This window comes from Strigops habroptila, chromosome 6 (assembly GCF_004027225.2).
Source record: "Strigops habroptila isolate Jane chromosome 6, bStrHab1.2.pri, whole genome shotgun sequence".
Lineage (NCBI taxonomy): Eukaryota > Metazoa > Chordata > Aves > Psittaciformes > Psittacidae > Strigops > Strigops habroptila.
Genome location: NC_044282.2, coordinates 3655071 through 3674680, shown reverse-complemented (window position 1 = coordinate 3674680; position 19610 = coordinate 3655071). Strand labels below are relative to the sequence as shown.

General features: G+C 40.9%; 1 long non-coding RNA gene across 1 annotated transcript; it reads right to left on the bottom strand.

The window, feature by feature from the left end:
- Window positions 1-4564: 4564 nt before the first annotated feature.
- LOC115609518 lies at window positions 4565-10350 on the bottom strand. The gene is made up of 3 exons (XR_003991885.1): window positions 9947-10350; window positions 8170-9806; window positions 4565-4996 (listed from the first exon to the last, which is right to left on the bottom strand). It is a non-coding gene; the product is annotated as an uncharacterized LOC115609518 (long non-coding RNA).
- Window positions 10351-19610: the final 9260 nt, after the last annotated feature.

Below are 19610 nucleotides of genomic sequence, written 5' to 3'. Positions count from 1 at the left end.
TAATGGAGGCTTTCCACATATCTCATTGACAAATTTACTCACATACTGAGATTTATTTTTTAAAAAATTACTAATGCCATTTTGCCTTTATAGACAGCTGTGCCAGGATACAATTTTCCAAGCATTGATTCATGAAATATGTATGAGATGAATATATATATATGAAATACATATAGCCACTAATTATGGGATAAAAAAGTAAATTTCAGTTTCCATTTACAGTACAAATCTGTCATTGTAATCAATAAAGGCCTGTTAAATATTAACAAAGAGAGAACAAATAGAGAAAGAGCACACTGACAAAATCCTGCTTAGATTTCAGTTAGCTGCCAAAAAAAATCTCTTTTTAACCCATGGCCTCCAGGAATTGGGCATTCAGTTTGGCATTGTCATTTCTCTCCATTATTTAAACAGTCTTTGAATGCCTGCAGCAGTCTGATGGGAAACATTAGTGAATAAAAAGAGATTTCTGAAAAGACCTTGCTATGTTTGGAAGATCCCAATTCAATACAGCTATGTAGAAAATGTGATTCAGGAGGGCCACATACATGCTTACATTTTTATTTGTAATCACATGCCCAGCAGGAAAAGATAAAAAAAGGGTGGGTTTTGTTCTCCAAACAGAATTTTAGTGGAGAAGTGGGGAAAACTGACTGAAACTGGTAAAAAACAGTTTATCTGACCAGTATTGTCTTCTTGTTACCTCAAGTTCCCTCTTCTGTCTCTATTCTTCCAGCTGCTATTCCTATATTTAACACATGCCCAGACTACAGAGCAGAGCGCAGCAGTGAGTGCCACCAGACAAACTTTGAACCAGCTTCCCCAGGCAGCATACTGAGCAGGTTGTGCTGCACTCTATCTCCTACACTGGAGAGGTCAGCCTCGCCACCAGTGGGTCACAACACCAGCAGCAGGATGGTTGCTCACAGGACTCCCTGCTGTGAGACTGAAGCTGTCCACAGTGATGCTACGTGTCTGGCAGTCAGCAGGACACAGGTCCTGTCCCTACATAACACTAACAAAGTAGATAAACTTTGTTATAGTCCTTTCAAAATTCAAATCTTTTCAAGAATTAAACCAACATTACAAGATGCCTCTCTTCTTGCACACATCCTCTGCTTCAGAAGAGAGCAATTTTTCAAGAGGGAATAGTCTCCATTCAGTGGTCCTCTTTGATACAACTAACTATTAACATGATGGGGAGATTAAGTGCTCTGGGCTTAATGGGATGGCACAGCTGCTTGCCATTGCTCATTAACTACCAACAGCAACACAGGAAGCAAACCAAATCCTTACTGGCAGGTTTTTTAATCTGTATAAATTAGCATTTAACAACTAGGAAATATGCCCTCAGAAAAAGGAATGTGGCTAGTCAGGGTGGTCACCAGAGAGCAGGATACTAAACGGCTCCCATTTAGTAAACTGTTGTAGTGCTACTGAATGTAGCACAGCTCTACTGGTCCACATAAGCTCAGGCTCTGAGAGGGCCAGATCTGTCAGGTCTCCACACCTAATCAGTGAGCCACGCTGCCCACACGCTAATTCCTCATGCTGTCCCACAGGTTTTCCCAATCTATCCACTTCTGCACAGTCCTTTGTCAGTGTAGTTTTGCAGCACATTCAAATGAAATATTGCTCACTGCTGATGAAGGACCACGCTGTCATTTTTGCTTAGAACAGGTACCATGGTAGTGTTCAGTCCAAGTGGGGAAGTAAGGTAAGCTTCAAAGAAAAGAAAACAGGGGCTGTAAATCACAGACATTAAAAGCCTCCTTTTAAAGAGTCATCTGGACTAATTATGTGAGCCTTTGTGCTTATCCAATGCTGAGTACACACTGAAAAGTTCAACTGATTAGGAAAAAAGGCTGGATCTGACAAATCCATGTGACTAAGAAAAGCATGTCCTGAGGAGGCTGTCGCTGCTACAGCACAAGAAAGCACATTGTGAAAACACCGTGGTGTGGGTGGGAAGCAAATGCCAGAATTACGGATGGTATGTGGCAGCATATTGATTGCTCCGCAACAGGACTGCCTCAGCTCAGCACGGGTGTTTTGCTTGAAGGAGGCAGAAAGCAGAGAAGTGAGTTCTCCTGCAACACAGGAACTATTCTTCTGAACAGCCAATTCATCGCCTGCGTGAAATTGCCCATCATGGTTACAGTTGTTTAGCTTCTTCAAAAAGTCTTTGTACTCCTGGGTTTTGAAACTATGAGAACAGTGAAAAGGACTTTCAAAATCAGCTGTTAAACTGTGATATATTTACTTTAGCTCATTATAGGTAAATAAGAGCTTTGTTTTTATAATAATGTAGATTCTTTTGTTTTTCTAAAGCCCTATGCAAACTTTTAGCTATGTAACACTAAACTTTGCAAGATTTGACCTTGTTCTTCATAACAAAAACACATGGTAGGGAACCATCTCTAAGATGAAAGGCCCATAGTTCAACCTTTGCACTATATTCAGCTGTAAAAACAGTCTTCACACTCCTCTAGAGAGCTATTGAGCAGGTTTAGCAGTAGAGTACATCAAAAGGAATTGCCTTCACGGCCCACAGAACCCACAGCCTTGTGTTAGCTCGTACTGGGGCCGAAACCTGAAGTGCATGTTGTTGAAAGGCCATTACACACTGGTAAGTGGAGATGGGAGCAGATTCAAGTGCAGAAATAAGCTTGCAGCTCCTCATGACTGAAATTTTTGCCCACATTGCAGGCTTTGCTTGGCCCAAATCTCTCCAAGTCAGGCATCCACTATTCACACGCTGAGTTCAAACACTTAAGAGATGGCAGCATCCCCTGCCTCTGGGAAGGCAAATTGTACCTGGAAACGATTGCCCTGCCTTCTGGGAGACCTCTGGTGAGACCTGGATCTGCCTCTGTTTGATCCACAGAGACTGCCTAAATGAACAGACTCAGGTCTGCAAATATATCTTCAATATACTTGATGCTCTAGATCTCCAGAGCCTGAGGTACATCTGAAGTTGTGCACAGATAGCGAGTGAATCCAAAAGTTAGCATAAATATGTTCTTATCTTGCCGTGTCTTGTCGTACTTGCCTGCTTGGTGGTCCTCAGAGCCCCTGAAGTGAAGTAACAGCACTTACCATCACTCTTCATACACATTTGAGCAAAATATTATTGTGAATAGACGTTAGAAATAGGCTTTACTAGAGTGACTGGTCTCTGAAGCATGTGCCATGAATAGTGACCAGGAACACCAGGATCACTGGTGAAGGAGCATCCCCAGCTCAAACTAGATCTTGTCAATGGGGACCAAAATGCAGGCTCTGTCAAACTTTTCCCCAAGTTCACTGTTAAGCAGGCAGGAATACTATTCTTCTGCTCTTATATGGATCAAGAAAACAAACATTAAGCAAAATTCAGCCATTTCGTTTTGGAAAAGATAATTTTGCAAAACTACTATTCCACAGCACAAGGATGATGTTTCATATCAATATATCGGCTGTGTATCCTGACACAATTTGTAAGGAGGTAAAATTAAGCTTTGTGATAGTCCATTTCTATTAGGTAATTGGACCAACTGACATAATTATCAGATGCCATTTAACATGGGCACCCCAGAATCTGGGTGCCAAAATTAGGATGTATTCACTCAGGTTTTCAGACTTCAGGCACCAGCTGTTGCAATGTGGTTTCAGACCTGTGGGTCATATAAGCTCTCCACACCCCAGAAAGTACACTGAGCTCTTTATGTTGACTGCACTATGAACTAGCACAAAATACAAGTAAGGTAGTAGGAAGAGGTAGAATGTGTTTTAAATCAGGTGATAGAGCTAGGGACGAAAGACCAGACCTTTCAGGAAACTCATTTCATTTGCCTGGTGCTGAGCACCTGCAGAGTGAGCCTCATCACAGTGCAGAGTATTGTTTTACAGTGTGGCTTAAGGAAATGGAAAAATTGTTTGCCAGTTTTATGTGTCAGATACTGGTGCCCTGTTGAGAAACAGAACCACAGTCTACTAACCTCCTCTCTCTCTTTGAATTACTGAATCATGCTTTCTGTATTAGAACAGCTCAGTGAAGAGTGGAAGAGCTGAAACACAAACACCAAATGGTAGAACACTTGCTCCAATAACACTTTACAAAAGTAGAAAATGATGGTGACTTGGCCCAGAGGAAAAAATATAGCGAAATACATATACACTACATTGCTAGATCAGTGAAGAAATTAATGGAGACAACCAAGGATTATGCCTTCTCATTATGTAGCCATGGCCAGGCACAAATGTGCTCACAAAGGGCAGGGCAAACTTCTGCTACTGGCGCAAGGACCTCACAGACAAGTATTAGCATATACCAAGATCACTTTAAGTACTTCCAATGATGAGTACTGAAAATTTTATGGTCCAACTTAATTATTAGGTGCTAGATATCTTACATTTATCACTGTAGAAAGAAAATATTCCTCTCCTAAATAATTCTAGGGCCTATTAAATTGTTCCCTGGGGGCTGCTAAATTGTTCCAGTACTAATTTAACACATTCCTGTCTAGACTGAGCCATCAGTATAGCTCACTGCAATACAGATGATCATATTATCCTGTGAAACTGCGTTGTGTACATTGTTTATTACATCAAAAGCTTTTCATTCAGGCAGTAAAACCAGTTATAGATGGCACAACATGTCCCAGAGCCTTATGAGTTCAGAGGAGATGACAGAAAACTGCCAGGCAGTTTTTCCTACCCAGCATGGCAGTACCCCGTCTGGGAAGGGAGAAGTCCTCTTCACAGATCAAAATACACGGGGGAGAAAGCAGCTCTCTGCTGTCAAAGATCTTATTTATAGCTTTCACTGGAGAGCTGTGAGCTGTAAAATGTGCAGTCTAGCCATTCTTCATTCATATGTAATAAACACAAATGCTTTCTTGAAGAAATCAATGACTCAAGGAAAAGTTTGTTTGCTCTCCGAATGATTTGGGAAGGCAGAGAAGAATGCTGTTGGGGAGTTCTTGGCACGGATTTACAGCTTGAAGAAAACAGCCTGCAATGGAAATTGGGAAATATTTAGAAAATTTGAAAAGAGATTGGGTTATATTGTTCCTGTCTCAAAAGATGTGTGAACGGTGTTCACCTCCCGCCGGGAGGGATGGGGGTGAGTGGCTAAGGAGGGAGGCACTGGAATTTGCACACTCCAGTCCCACTGGCCTTTGTTTTGTTTTGGTACGGAGGGAGGACAGAGAGCAAGGAAAGAACACTGCCTGTAGGCCTAAAAAACAAAGAGGTGTTTTAACTAACAGAAATATATTGTCTTTTATTAATAGCTTAATGGCAGGAGATGCGGGGGAGAGGAGAGGTGGAGGTACTTTTTACCCCCAAGCTCAACAGCACAGGAAAACACACATTTAGATATAACCAAAATTTTTTTGCTATATTAAATTTTTCTAAAATCAAAGCTTGCCCATTGTGCAAAACATAAGCTGTCATTGTTTTGACAGGAAGGAGGGAAGAGGGTGGGGTAGGGAAAAAAGCAAAGAAGAGAGGAAGACAAAGTGCATGAGAACAGGCACATGTAACACTTCCCAAAAGGTTCAGATGTTGATGAAATGTGGCATTTCGACACAACTCAGTTTAGTGAACATGTTTGAAAGAGCTTGGTTTTGTTTCTGCATGGAACCAAAAGATGTTTCAAGACCTCAATAGATGCCCCAAAATGGGATAGGCACTCTCCAAGAAGATCCAACTAGATTTGCTCCAGTGTATATCAGGCAAAACTTAAATATGGGCAAGCTAACAGACCCATGTATGGTTTATACCATGCAAACCCTAAGCCGTTATGCTACTAATTGAGAGCTCATGGACAACATACTGACCTGCACCTTTGTGGGCAGCCATTTGGGTACAAACAGATCCTTCCAGACCAGTTTTCTTGATTGTGTCTTGAAACTGCTGTTTAGAGATACTACAGTAACCTACCACCTTAGGTTCCTGAAAAGCACTGAAGAGCACAAGTAACAGAAGCTCACTTGGGTTGAGGAGAGAGAGGTAAGCAAAGCAACCCAGTTCTCAGGTCCACAGAAACAATCAGAAAGAATCTTTCCAGTCATCTCAGTCTTCTGACTAGCCAGGTGATTGGCTCTGGTACTCTCTGGGTGAAGTGGATCGTTTTCCCTATTACTGATGCAGCTCTGTGCCATTCAAAGGACAGTTCTGCTCATCTGTCTGCCTGCTCTTGTGACTGATACTGGCACAGCAAGAGCAGGGCCCTGAGACCATAATCATCAAGTAGGTTCTTCGCAAGACTGAACAGAGCAAAAGAGCATGCTGTTTATTCCTTCAGATTTATTTCCAGTTTACAACCCATGAAACAAACCGGTGTGAATGATACATAGCTGAGATAAATTTCTACTTTCATAAGGAAAAAAAAATAATCTTGTAGCATCATACATAGGTATTTGTCTAAAAACTCTTTAAGCAGAACATTTTTACCTCCACTGCTTAAGACACACTGGAAAGCTTAGCAAAGTTAGAATATTGGTTTAAACAAAGGCCTAATTTTTTTTCTGAATATGTTGGAAATAATATAAATTTAAATCAGCCAAATATTTAGCTGAAATGCTACGAAGATATGTTTTCAATTCCACTTACAGAGAAAAAAAATATGCATAGACTTAGAAGAATTATAGTACTTCATAAAGTTTCGGGTTTGGTTTGGATCACCTGTCAGTTTAGCAGAAGCAGCTTTTCCATAGCGACCCCTAGTAAACCACCATAGCTTATAGCAACATTACAAGAGGCCATTTTCAACTTGATTGTTTGCCTTCCAATTACAATCAATGTTACCTTGGTTTTATCAGGTTACCCTGATTACAGCAGCTGTAAAACAGATCAAGGTCGTAGAAAACCTAAAGCTCAGTTGGCTCTATTTATAAAAATCCTATATTTTGAGATCATTGCAGTTGCAGCCATCCAGGGCAGCTCAGGACAGAACACACTGGCTATTGGAAAGGAGCCACATTTTCATCTTCCTCACCTACCACTTGCTGCAGCAGTCCCAGACACATGGCAGGAGGAGAACTGGAAGTACCACACGGGAAGTTACAGAGCAGATTGACTTTACATGGTTCTTAGCATCAATACAGACCACTGCTTAAGAAGAAAGACTCCTTGGTAATATCTAAGCATCTAAAATGTAAAGTCAGAGGGAGTCAGATTGCCTTTCAATGCCCTGTGCCATATGGCATTGCTACATGAGCCTTCCTCTCTCATAGGCTGAGTGGAAGCAGGCATGTGTGTAACTAATGCATGTACTAATACTCATCGTATCCTGCTCAGAGGGGAGCAGTGCCAGATTTCAGTAACTGCTACTTCCAGCAGCCCATTTCACTCCACTTATGCGATCTGTGGGAATCATTAGCGGTATGTTTGCACAAGCCAGTCTGAAAGAGAAGGCCAGCCAACGCTTATCTGCTCAGAAACTGGAAGCCCTTGAGCTGGTAGGCACCAGAACTCATTTGCTCTCAAAATCAGCACCATCAGACACAAACCAGGTCAGGTCAATACCCTTAAGTTCAATGCCGGTCTACGTCATGGTCAGACTAGAATGGACAGTCTTGCTAAATTTGAAAACTTGCTTTATCATGTCTACTCTGTAATCTAATTTTCATGTTAACCCCCTCCTTACCATAGTTAAATGATGCCCAAAATACTCATTTGACTGAATTCTGTGTCCTCCACCCCTTATCTATCATAATGGCTTGCTATTAAATATGGAAAGGATTAGACTTCACATAGGGAGATGGGAAAGTTTCCAGGGTATGCATCTGTTTACTGCACATTAATTGGGTCACCGATGCAGTGACAGACTCCAATGTATGTAATGTACTGGCTGGTGTCTTTCAATGCATTATAAACCTGCTGTCACATTAGGTGTATCTGCTGTTATGCCCAGAAAGAGATGTGCAAATCCTTGCGTGAGAAATCTGAGCATCTTTTAAAAAAGACCAGAGAAGTTGTCTTCTGCTGTGTTCATGTCTTCTTATGCACTTTTCCTGGAAACATTCACCACCTATTTAATGAGGCTAAAAGATCTGCAAAGAAGTAGTTTATACTTACACATACAAGGATTTTACATTCTACCTCTCTTAAGTTGCCACACCAGTAATCTGCTTGTAATTATACTCTTATACTTGAGTGCAAAGGAACAGCATCTCTTACCTGATTCAAACTTTCAGCCCCAAGCTACAGAGCTTCTGTTCTGCATTCTCAGCTCCGAAATCGTAGGGTCAACAAAAGTCAGGAACAAGTTTGTGAAATCATTTTGATTGATGACGGTAAGTTCGTTCACAGTCCATTGCCTCACCGAGCAGTAGGAGGTGTTTCTTCATCAGTTATGAGTCAGTGTCTGTAGCTGGAACCAGATGCCTAACAGCAGGTTAACACAAAATGTAACACAAAGGGATCACCAAGGACTAAAAAATCACACTAACACTTTCAACAATAAGAAGTGGCCACAGGCAAGGGGCACTGATATCATTAAGAGTGTTCTTGCCATATATCCCACAAAACCATTTCTCCAGACTAGTACTGGATGCACTGACTTTCTGAGGAACCTGCTAGCAACCAGGAAACCCAGATGCTTATTTGGGATTGGGATTATAGGGCTCAGCTCCAGTATTCTCTAACATGAACAGGAGCACACAGCAAGTGTCAATCGCCTTAAACTCTTCCCATTCAAACCGGCATATGGACACTGGTGGTACTCTTTGAGATGCATCTGAAAGCAAAAAGTGATGTAAGCCTACATCATCATGAGAAATTAGATGGCTAGATGTACATCAGGTTCTGTTTCAAGTGGGTTAGTAAGCCCTTAAGGAACAAATAGTACGTTTACCCTGAACTGCTTAACTTCCTGGAAAGATCAGAAAAGAAAAATGATCCAACTTACTGGCTGTGCTTCCTTACAGATCTTGCTTTCTAATGACCCACATTTTTTGGCACAGTTGTCTTGGCAAAATTCAATGTTTTCAAATACTTACAACAGATGCACAGTCACAACATTTTCCATCATACACACATTTGGATACAGATCTCTTCAATTTTCTCTTAAGGATGGATTGTAGGTATTATCTTTGGTTATGGTTTAAATCTTGAAAAACAGTCAGGTGCAACATTTGCCTAGAGGAACTCAGCATCTGAATAAATACACAGCTTTGAATGGAGCACTGGACATTATCACATGTTTTACTTGTCTATGCCTGCTCAGTTCTTCCACCTTTAGCATGGAATATCCATTGGCTCTGTTACTGTCAGCACAACTTAGCAAATAAATCAGCAGACAGAAACCTGCCACTTTACAGTGAAGGCTGCGAGATTCACATCAGTTGGATGATTTCTGGAGTATCCAGCTTGAGAATGATCTCATCTGTCCAAGTATTGAGATAATCAGATTAAACATAGCACATATTGTATTGGCTTTACACTGGAGCAGTTCTTCCAGTTGAAATATAATAGTTAGAACACTTATTCGAAAAGATGGTCTATCTGGAATGATGATCAGTTCTAGTTTGCCAGTACTCACCCATACGAAATGTATGTGTCAACCATCCTTTTGGATTTACTGAAAGAGAGTTTACCACAGTTGTTTATAAAGAATCTGCTAAATGAAAAGCCCATTCATTAAAGCACAGCCTTAATTCATTTCAGGCTCTTTCATGCCTTGTCATGTTATGGATATTCCTATTTCACAATCCGAGCAACAAAACAGAACAATCCATCCTTTGGTTCGCCAAAACATTCACATGACCTGATGACAAATACCCATCGTGGAAGGAACAAGAGCTTTCACATGGTGCCTGAAAAAGAAATGTTCAAATGGAGTCATGTTAATAAACAATTTAAGTTATTTTGGACAAATATTTGCACTCATCAGGAAATAAAACACCCATTTTGTTTTTCAGCTACTCATTAGAAACAACAAAAAAGGAGAACTTACGGGAATTCAAAAACACCGCCAACTCCCTTTTTCCCCCTGATGTTTGTAAATTGTCTGCAGCAAGTGTCCCACGTACACTGAGCAAAACTGCTGATCACCGCCAAAAAATGAGACTAACAGCACTACAGAGAAAGGCTTCGACTGAAAAGGAGGAGATTGACCCTTCCATCATACATCGTCTGAAAGAGGGCTGCTGCTGATTCCTGAAAAAGCAGAACAGGACAAAAGAGCAGCTTTTCCTCATTCTTGGGGCAAAGGGTTTTCAGCACAGCTTGTATCTCTACTTTTCACTCAGAATGAATGGCCAGAGCGTGCTGAGCTTGTCACTCCTTGCTGCTTCCAGAGCTGTGCAGCAGATTCACGTCACCCCATGTCAAGCAAATCAAAAATGCAATATAATAATTAACAGACTACAGATGAAAACCGATGATGATAGTTTTAGAGTATTTTTAAGGAAAGTCTTCTTTCCTCCTGTATCTTTTTTTCCATTTCTCAATTTCCAGATTGAATGTTCCCTGGTTCTAACGGCTCTTGGGCTTGAGCTTTTAAACCCTGCACAGGATGTTTTAAGCTCTCTTGTGTAAGTGCACTAGATCCCTTCAGGGGTTCAGCCATGAGGACATCACCTCTCTATACACAGCAGGGCAACAATCCACATGTGAGAGGGGAATCTGTATTATAAAACTGTACACAATAAAACTCTGCTTTCATATACACTCCACTGCTCAGCTCCCAGAATTTTCTCTAAAAACCTTTTTTCTTTAATTTTCTCTAAAAATCTTTCATCTTTCCTTTAATTTAAAAGTATTCTCCTTTTAAAAGCTGTTGGCAGGAAAGGAAAGTGGAGCAGAAGTACAATAAACAAATATAAGAACTGCAGAAATGTCTTGGTACATTTTTTGGTCCTTATCTTGAAGAAGTTTTACAGCATATTTTGAGGTCAACAGAAGGGTACTTATTAATCATATTGGACAGTGCTACTTAAGCAAAACAACTAATCTCACATTCATTTTTACTTTGACTTATAGTAATTAATACGGAAACTTTGAAATAGACTCCCCTTGCCCTGACTCACTCTTTAAATTGACTAAAAGAGCAAGGGCCTGCTCTACCACAAAGGGATACAGAAGTCAGATAAGCCAGTCCAGAGGCAGCAAAATTACCCCCTATAATTTTTCCCTTAGAGGACATGCCCAAAATGGTCCCCACCACACCTGTTTCTGTTGAACTGCTTGCAGAAGATGATGTAGAGGATGCCTGTCTGATAACCTCTGGCCAAATGTCTATCTCACAACTCAACACTCTTCACTCGCCAATCCACTAACAGTTACTTTATGGGGAATCTGCCCCACATTATGTGCAGCATAAGTGGGAGGGAAAGAGCTGTCTAGCAGGCTCGACCCCACTGGAGGAGGTGGTCTTGGTTTCTCAGCTCAACTCACCAGGGATAAAAAGGAAAATTACTGCAGCCACTTCATTGCATCAGGATTGCATTAATGACCTCAGGTGGGAAGCATCAGCTCACAGGGAGCCTAAATCTGTTGAGAGATGCAAGAGGAAGGTAGGAGGTGTGTATGAGTTACACAAACTCAATGAAGGATTTATTGCAACAGCATCGCTCTTTCTCTATCAGTTCCCCTGCTCTTCATCTACTCCTTTCTCCTCACTATTAGGTCAGCTAGAAATGAAGGCAAAGCAAAGCTTTCAGCACTCCAGAAACCTGTGCTGGTGCTGCTGCCAGCAATGAGAGAGGAAGAAAAATGCAGTTATGTAGCTTTATGAACATTTTGCTCACACAGGAAATTTAATCAGCAAAGACATCATGTACTTTAGGACTTTCTAAATAGCAGTATTATCTATAAAAGGAACAAATGCTATTACACTAATTTCCCTTCTGAAGGTAGTACATTTCATCTCCTTTGCCTCATTGGCATACCTATAAACCCTCTAGTATTTACAAGTAATAAGCACCCAAATATTGCTCAGGCCCTAAAGTTCATTTGGTGCAGAGGAAAGAGGAGGCAAAGCTGTGGCCATCTGTTCCTTGGAAACATCAAGGTCTGGTCAGGGTTTAAGTTCATGCTTCTTTCTCAATCTCTTACGCACCCAGTCACCAGGAGAAAAAAATAATAATAAAAAAAAAATACAACAAAACCAATAAAACTGCAATAAGATGACTTATCATGTATTAGAGTCTTCTCTGAGGATTTTATGCAGCCAGCTTACTGGAGAGTTCCTTAGGCAGCTTCACGTCTCTGCCATACAGGAACTACAGAGCTTTTTAGCATGTCTTGCAGGACTCTGCAAGTCCCAGGTGCTTTACTATGAAAATTAAGATATTATGAGAAAGATAGCTTATACAATCTTTCAAATATTCCTTAAACCAACACTTCCTACTTCCTGTCAGGCCAGGGAAGGAAGAAACTAGAAAGAAATAATCTGATTATTAAATCAATTGAATCTTCTTTTAAACAGTTAGACTCTACTAACAGTACCTTTAATACCTGAATGTGAACCTCTGCTACATATATACCCATATTGTACATCCATAATGTACATATAATATATATGTAGGGCTATGCATGTGAAGGTCATTTCACATCCATGAAATCAGTTTCAGCTTTGAGAGAAAAAACATATCCTGTCCTTTCCTCCCTGTTGCTGAGGATCCCTTATCGGCTTTACACCCCTGCTGCCCTAATCATCAGGACACTTGTTTCAGAGTCAATCCTACCTTCCTATCATGTGATTTCTCCTCACCTGACCCACTATATTGTGAAGGATGTTTACCAAAGACAGATGAGACTTGTTTAGCTCCTCACATTATTAGCTGACCGGTTACAAAGCATCAGTGATTACAGCTACTGCTGTGACTGGCACCCCAGCTGGCATTTATTTCTGGGGGCTCCAGAGCTAGGCATGAGAGAGGACATCACTTCATTTAGAAAGCAGACTCTGCAGGGAGACTGTAGCACTCTTCCACCTGTCTGATCCAGAGAGGACAAATAAAAGATGCTCTGATCCCGGTGGATGACAGCTGAAATGAGGAATACAGTGATGTCACAGGGGACTAGGAGTTCAGCCAAATGGAGAAGCAGATGAACTCATGGGTAAAAACCATTCTGTTTCCATGTAAGGTCTGTGTAATTAAAAACAAACAGAAAGCAACAGGAAGGACTGTGAAGACATTTGGGCAGAATCATTCAACAGAATTGCTTCCAATGGAGTCAGCAAGTCTTTAATAACAACATCAGTATTTTCAGGCTGGACATCAAATAATTAGCAGAGTTCAGTGTGTACTTTTCTAGATGTTTTCAGTCTTCCTATCCACTCGAGCAATGAGCTATTACTTGTTCATATGTTATCATGTTAACAATTCAATCTTATTACACTTGCTGGGGAACTTCCCAACAAAACAGATTTTTATTTAGAAAATACTGATTGGTCAAAACCAAGAAGTTTTGGCCAAATTGTAGTGAAAGAGGAGTTTGTCTGGAATTCACCTAGCCTCTTTTTCTTGGGGGAATATGAAGGTATCAAAAATTCCAGGTTCTCAGCTTCCGGGGCATTTCACCATAATCAGCATTAACTCATCCACCAAGACTCAAGGTTCAGGCTCCTTGCCATTGATTTAGGAGGCTAAGGGAGAGCCTCAGCTACCAGTTCTCTACCTATTTTTCCTTCTCTGTCCATTTTCCTCGTATACTCCTATACAAAGACAGCACAGATGATCAGCTCAGCTTATTATACATTACATTTCACTTTCTCAGGTCTGCATTTTAGTTTTAAGTACAACCTATGTTTCTAAAATTAACAGAGATGCTACAATACACCTAAAGCAAGAAGCTTTCTTCTTGGGAGGACACTTCTCATTTTGCTTTATGCTGGTATAATCTTTGTTGCAAATATCTGAGGAGACAATTTCTGCTTCTCTAGATGAAAATTAAAATGTGATGGGCAATATGCTGGGCAAAATAAAACCGCACAGTCACATTATGCGCTCTCCAGGCAAACGAGCTCTTTCTTAGATATGCTGTTGAAAGAACAGGAATGAAAATTAGAAGTGTTTGAAGACATTCCCTCAGGGTTAAAAAGAACAAGTTAAATTGAATTTGACTTGTGCTGTGAAAAGTACACTACCTAGTGCCCTACCAGACAGTAAATGAAAGCCATACTATGCGTGAGCACCACAAATGAAACAGAGCAAACGCATAGCACATAAATGACGTCCATGTAATTGATCATTAATCTGAAAAGAGATGAGTACTGTTCCTCATTCATCTACTTCAACCTATTCCATTAAAATAAATCAACACTTTCAAGAGCTTGACATCTTTGTAGAAGAAAACATTGTGTTTTTAAACAGAAATCCCACAGATGCCAATCATCTGACACATGCTAATGAGTGGCAAATAAACACGAGTCTTTGATGACCTAAGAATTTGAAAAAATAAATGTCACAGGGGGAAAACAGCAGGGGCTTCAGCATCCTTAATTGCTTTTAGGTTATACCAAGGAAAAAGAGAAGTCTAGATTTTGATCTTAATAAAAAATTGTCAACTTTACACAACTATGCACTTCGAGCTGATACTTTCATAGTACTAGTAATAATAGTAGTAGTGGCAGTGGTAGTGTTATTATTTTAATTCCTGTTCTCAGATGTTGATATAAAACTTAAAGAGAAAAATAGGAAATAAAAATTATCACCTTGGAATCCAGACAGGATTTTAACCCTTACTACACATACAGCAATGATGCAATAAAAATCATTTGCTTAATAACAGCATCACTGTATAAAACAGAGTGACCTCAAGCCTCTTGATAATGCTTCTAAGGATTGTAGTAGCTCTCCTCACACCAGGTGTTCAGATGTGAAGCTGAAAGGCACAAACCAAAGTTCCTAAACTGGCTTCTACTGATATGTCAGGAGGCATCAAATAAACAATGAACACTTCAAGTGAACTTCCTATATTATAAAGGATAATCAGTGTGGAAAAAAACCCCCACATTGGAATGTTTTTCAAAAACTGGTCAATTATGACTTCTCTTTGTTGCCCTTGTTCCCACCCCCCAAAAACAAGGAAACCAAAGTTTTATAATCCTAACATTGGAACACAAGTTCATTATTAAAAAAAAGACCACAAAAAAAAACAGTTTTTACTAGACAGCATTAATATTGCAGTTTTTAAACTGGAGGAGACTTTTTGTAGTACTGCTGCCAGTATATTGATCTTAACTTCTCCTAAAACCCCTATTGCACACCTCCAAGCACTGCAAAATCTTTTAATCTATTTATCCTTATGGCACCCATGAAAGACAGCAAAGCACTGTTATTGCCATCTGCCAGGTGAGCTGATGCAGGGAAGCCCTCCTTCATCAGCTTGCGCCCTTTGCAGAGTTGTGCACCCAAGACCCCAGCACAGGCAACAGGGAAAGGCTGGAGGTGGCTGCTGAGCAGCCACCTAACCCTGTTTGTGCTCTGGGTATCACTGGCGCTCATTTAATCTTTCACCAAACCACTGGAGCCATGGGTGTCTGGGGATGCCCCTAAGGCACAATTCTTGCCCTGGCAGCTCCTGGCAATTACACCAGAGCTAAGCCCTGAGCAGCCAAAAGTACAAGGGCAGAGTGATATCCTCCCACCAAGGGGCAGGGAGCCATTATCCATGGTTGCAGTCCCTCCCCAGGATGAGGAACACCTTGATCCCAATTAAGCAAAGAATAGAATTCCTGTCGCAGTCATCTTGGACATTTTCAGTGCAACTCAGTAGCTATTCATGCATGTGGTTTGATATCACAGCTCTGCATTTGAGCAATCAACCCACTTCAGGAAAAAGTGTTGGCAGATAGGAATCCTGTAAAGTAAGTATCCACCTATCATGAGCTGGTGCCTAATAATTCCCTGTGCATTTCGGCCATGGCTTCCTCTCCACAGGTGGCTGCTTCTCCCCCCTCACACTGCATAGGAAAGCTGCACTTCATGGCTTGGAGTGGCCATGAAGGAGTCAAGCCTCATGGTGCCGAGGAGAAAACCTGCATGCAAGCCCTGACTGTTTTGCCAATAGTAATAGGAAAAAGGCGGTTGAAGGTGAAGTAGGGACATAAAATCAGGTGTTCCTGAATTTCCTCATAAATTCTGCCCCTGGACTGGCTTTTCAAGCCCTTGGACTATCCTCATTGCTGGGCTATATAGCTTTTGAAAGGAGATAAGAAGCATTCCTGTCCTGACCAACCAGGATGGTTTTTATCCAGGAATATGTTCAAAATCTCTTGTCTCGACCATCTGGCAATTAGATGAGCACACATGGGGTGGGAATGTTAATCCATGACATTAGCTTCCTTGAACTGATATAACCTCAGCATGTACCGTATGAGAGTCTGATTTATGAAGAAAGATTAAAATCATTAAATGTGTTTAGCTTGGCCAAAGAACTTATAAAATGGGAGGTGGCTGTAAGCATTAAATAATTTGGAAGGCATAAAAATTAAGTAAGGAAATTAACTGGTTGGATTAATCCAAAGGAGTGGAAATTATCCCATGTGGTGGTGAAGTACCATCAATTTTTATACTAGCTTAATACACATCAAAAATTGCAAAAAGCCCCATTTTCACTCACAGCTACCATTAAGACATGTATTGCTAGAGTAAAATAATGATTTCTGAGCTTCAGCGTCCGGCTCACAAAAGGCATGTGTATTTCAGAGAGGAAAGAGGGAGGAAGGAAGGGAGGAAGGAAGGAAGGGATTCCACTTCTGGGCTGGTATACTCAATTATTAAAGGCCCAATCTGCTGCCCACATCTTTTACATCCAAAGGCAAAATGGACTGCTTTCATCCCCATTGCCACTTCACCACATTTCACAGGGCTACATCTCAGCTCAGTCTGCCCAAACCTCAAAGGTTTTTGATTTAACACTCAAGCAAACATCTTCATGAGCAAGCAGCAAGTGCTTTCATCTATCCCATCACACTATTCCAGGCTTTCTTTTCCCCTTTTCATGCTCTAATCTAATTTCCTGTTGTAGTTCACAGAATCGTAGAATAGTTGAGGTTGAATGAGACCTTTGGAGTTTGTCTCGTACAAACCTCCTGCTCAAGAAGGGTCATCTAGAGCCAGTTGCCCAGGACTGTGTACAGATAGCTTTTGAATAAATATAATTATATTGCCTGAGACTTTTAATCAGCAGTAAAGCCTAAAATAAAGTAAAGCCAACATACATCCTAGGAGGAAAAACTGACACTTTCAGGCATAGTGATCATTTAAGTCATAGACTTTCTTGGAGAGTCTACCTGTGTGTACTCTACACATAGCAACCAACTATCCAGTTTAAGCAGACTTGAATATTTACCATTATTGACTGTCATTTAAGTTATATTCCCTTTATTCAGTCTAGAAAGATACAGTTGATGAAAGGAAGCAGGAACTGCCCCTCTGAAAGCTATCTGAGATCTTAGGTAATCTTGATGGGTTGGACCTGAACCGCTCTGTTTCAAGATGCTACAGTGTAAACAGACAAAGCTAATGAAGATACAAAAGCAAAGCCAAGAGCAGGACCTCCCATCTTTCAGGAGGTCAATGGCACAGCGAAGAGATGAGCTTCAAGTAATTCAGTCCTAGTTCTATGATTCCAGATGCCTGGATCACACAGCTTGAAATCTTAGAAAGCCCCTCTCAAACCTTCTTTCTTTCAGAGCTGCTAAAACCGATGCTGCTTACCTCTAAAATATGACTACAAATAAGCATTCAAGGCAAAGATACATCCTTTTTACGAATAACTCTATGAACACATGTTGATGGAGCTTTTACAAAGATTGATCTGAAAAACGATGTTTCCCCGTTATTTGGGCATGCTTTACTAGTGCATCTGAAAGCTTTTGCATTGAATCCTACACCACAGCAGGCCACAGGTTTCAATCAATTTCCTGCATGACACACACTGCTTTGTTTATAAAAGATTGACTGATCAGAGAAGCATGCCTCTTGAGCGTTAGAAGCACATTAGCAGTAAGCTTTACATGTGGGCATAGGCAATGGCTGTAAAGAGCATACCAACATAACAGAATCAACAGGGATCTCTGAATTGATTAACTGCTTATTTAAATGTCCACAGATTGTTTAATCGATCCATTCTAAGCATAGCCTAAATATAAGGCATGTTGAGATTTTCAAATGTGGATGACACTATACTGAACATCTAGAAATTTTAAGGAGCAGGTGTTTCGTCAACAGGGCTGACTTTCTCAAACCAGTCTAAGTAAGTTAGGTGCACAGTTGCCACTGAAACTAGGAGCCAGCTACTTGGTATCTTTCAGAAACCTCATTCTTCTTCAAATATTTCATAAAGGGAAAAAAACCCAACTGTATTGTGAAAAATGGAGGATAGCTATCGTAAAAGTTGACGCTGACAGAAATTGATCACTTAAAGCTACCAATTCTTACACTTGTAAAACATTAAAATGACTTTAGTGACAAGTTCTTTGTGCTTCCTGACAGTTTTAAATGGAAGTTCATGCTTCACAGATAAAATGGATATAATGTTGGAAATTATGGCACAAAACTAAAATGCTAGGGATGCCCAGTTCACATTCTTGCAACTTAAGTACAAACCCTCTTTCCCTCCTAACTATGTATTCTTTCATAGCATATGCAGACACTCCACAACACACACCTGTCACACCTAAAACCCCAGTCCTGCAGTTCCAGATAACAGATGTCAAGATCTGAGGTTCCCAATCCATGGTCTGCATGCCATAAGGGATATGGAAAACTCTTCCAGGTGAATGTGTGGAGCAGGTGGCAGCAGCAGTTCTTGACAATGGCTGCAAGGAGGTTTCCATAGGAGCTGCCAGATAAATCCCTCATGGTACCCCAGAGGGCAATCAGGAGTTTGTAGCATTAGCACCTAACACAGACATGCCTATAATTCCAATGCCAATGGCAGGAACTTGGCAGGATGAGGTAGAGAGTATTGGATTACGATGGAAGGAAGGCTAGATCATGTTTGTCCCTGAGGTGAAAGGCAAAGAGAAATTAAGAAAGTATAGAGGTAGGATTAGTCTTCATTTTGGCAGATAGGGAAGGAAGGTGGGGTAAATAGGAGTCAGGGAGTGAACTATAGTTTAAGGGTGTATAGAAGGAAGGAAGGAGGTTAAAATTGGGAAGCGAAGATGGGAAGGAGTTGAGTTCTAGTTTGGGAAGCAAGCAGGGACATGCAGCCTGCCCTGAAAGCTAGCAACTGCTGCTGCCTTGAGTAGTGGCTCCCAAACAACCAAACCTGGAAACCCCATTTCCATTAAGTTCAGCCTGGGTCAAACAGAATAGAAAGTGAATTTCAGAACAAAGGGCTTATGGCAGACAACTCCCTGCCCGCTCTCCCCTCCCTTTTATAGGAAGAGGAATTAAGAGAAGGGCTCAGCTTTGGAAATGTGGCTCCAATCCCAACCCATTTAGTGTCAGAACCAACACTCTAAAGTGCGCTCATGGGACCAGCGGGAGCCAGAGCAGCTCCGAGAACAAGGTATCTATTCCATGCTCCCTCTCAGGTGTGTTGCTTACTGACATGATGCTTTTACATTGAGACTGGACTCCTGAAGGAGTACTGTGCTGTAGCTTCTAGGTCTATGAATGCAGAGCTATCATTTGTGGTAAAAAGGAAATTAAACA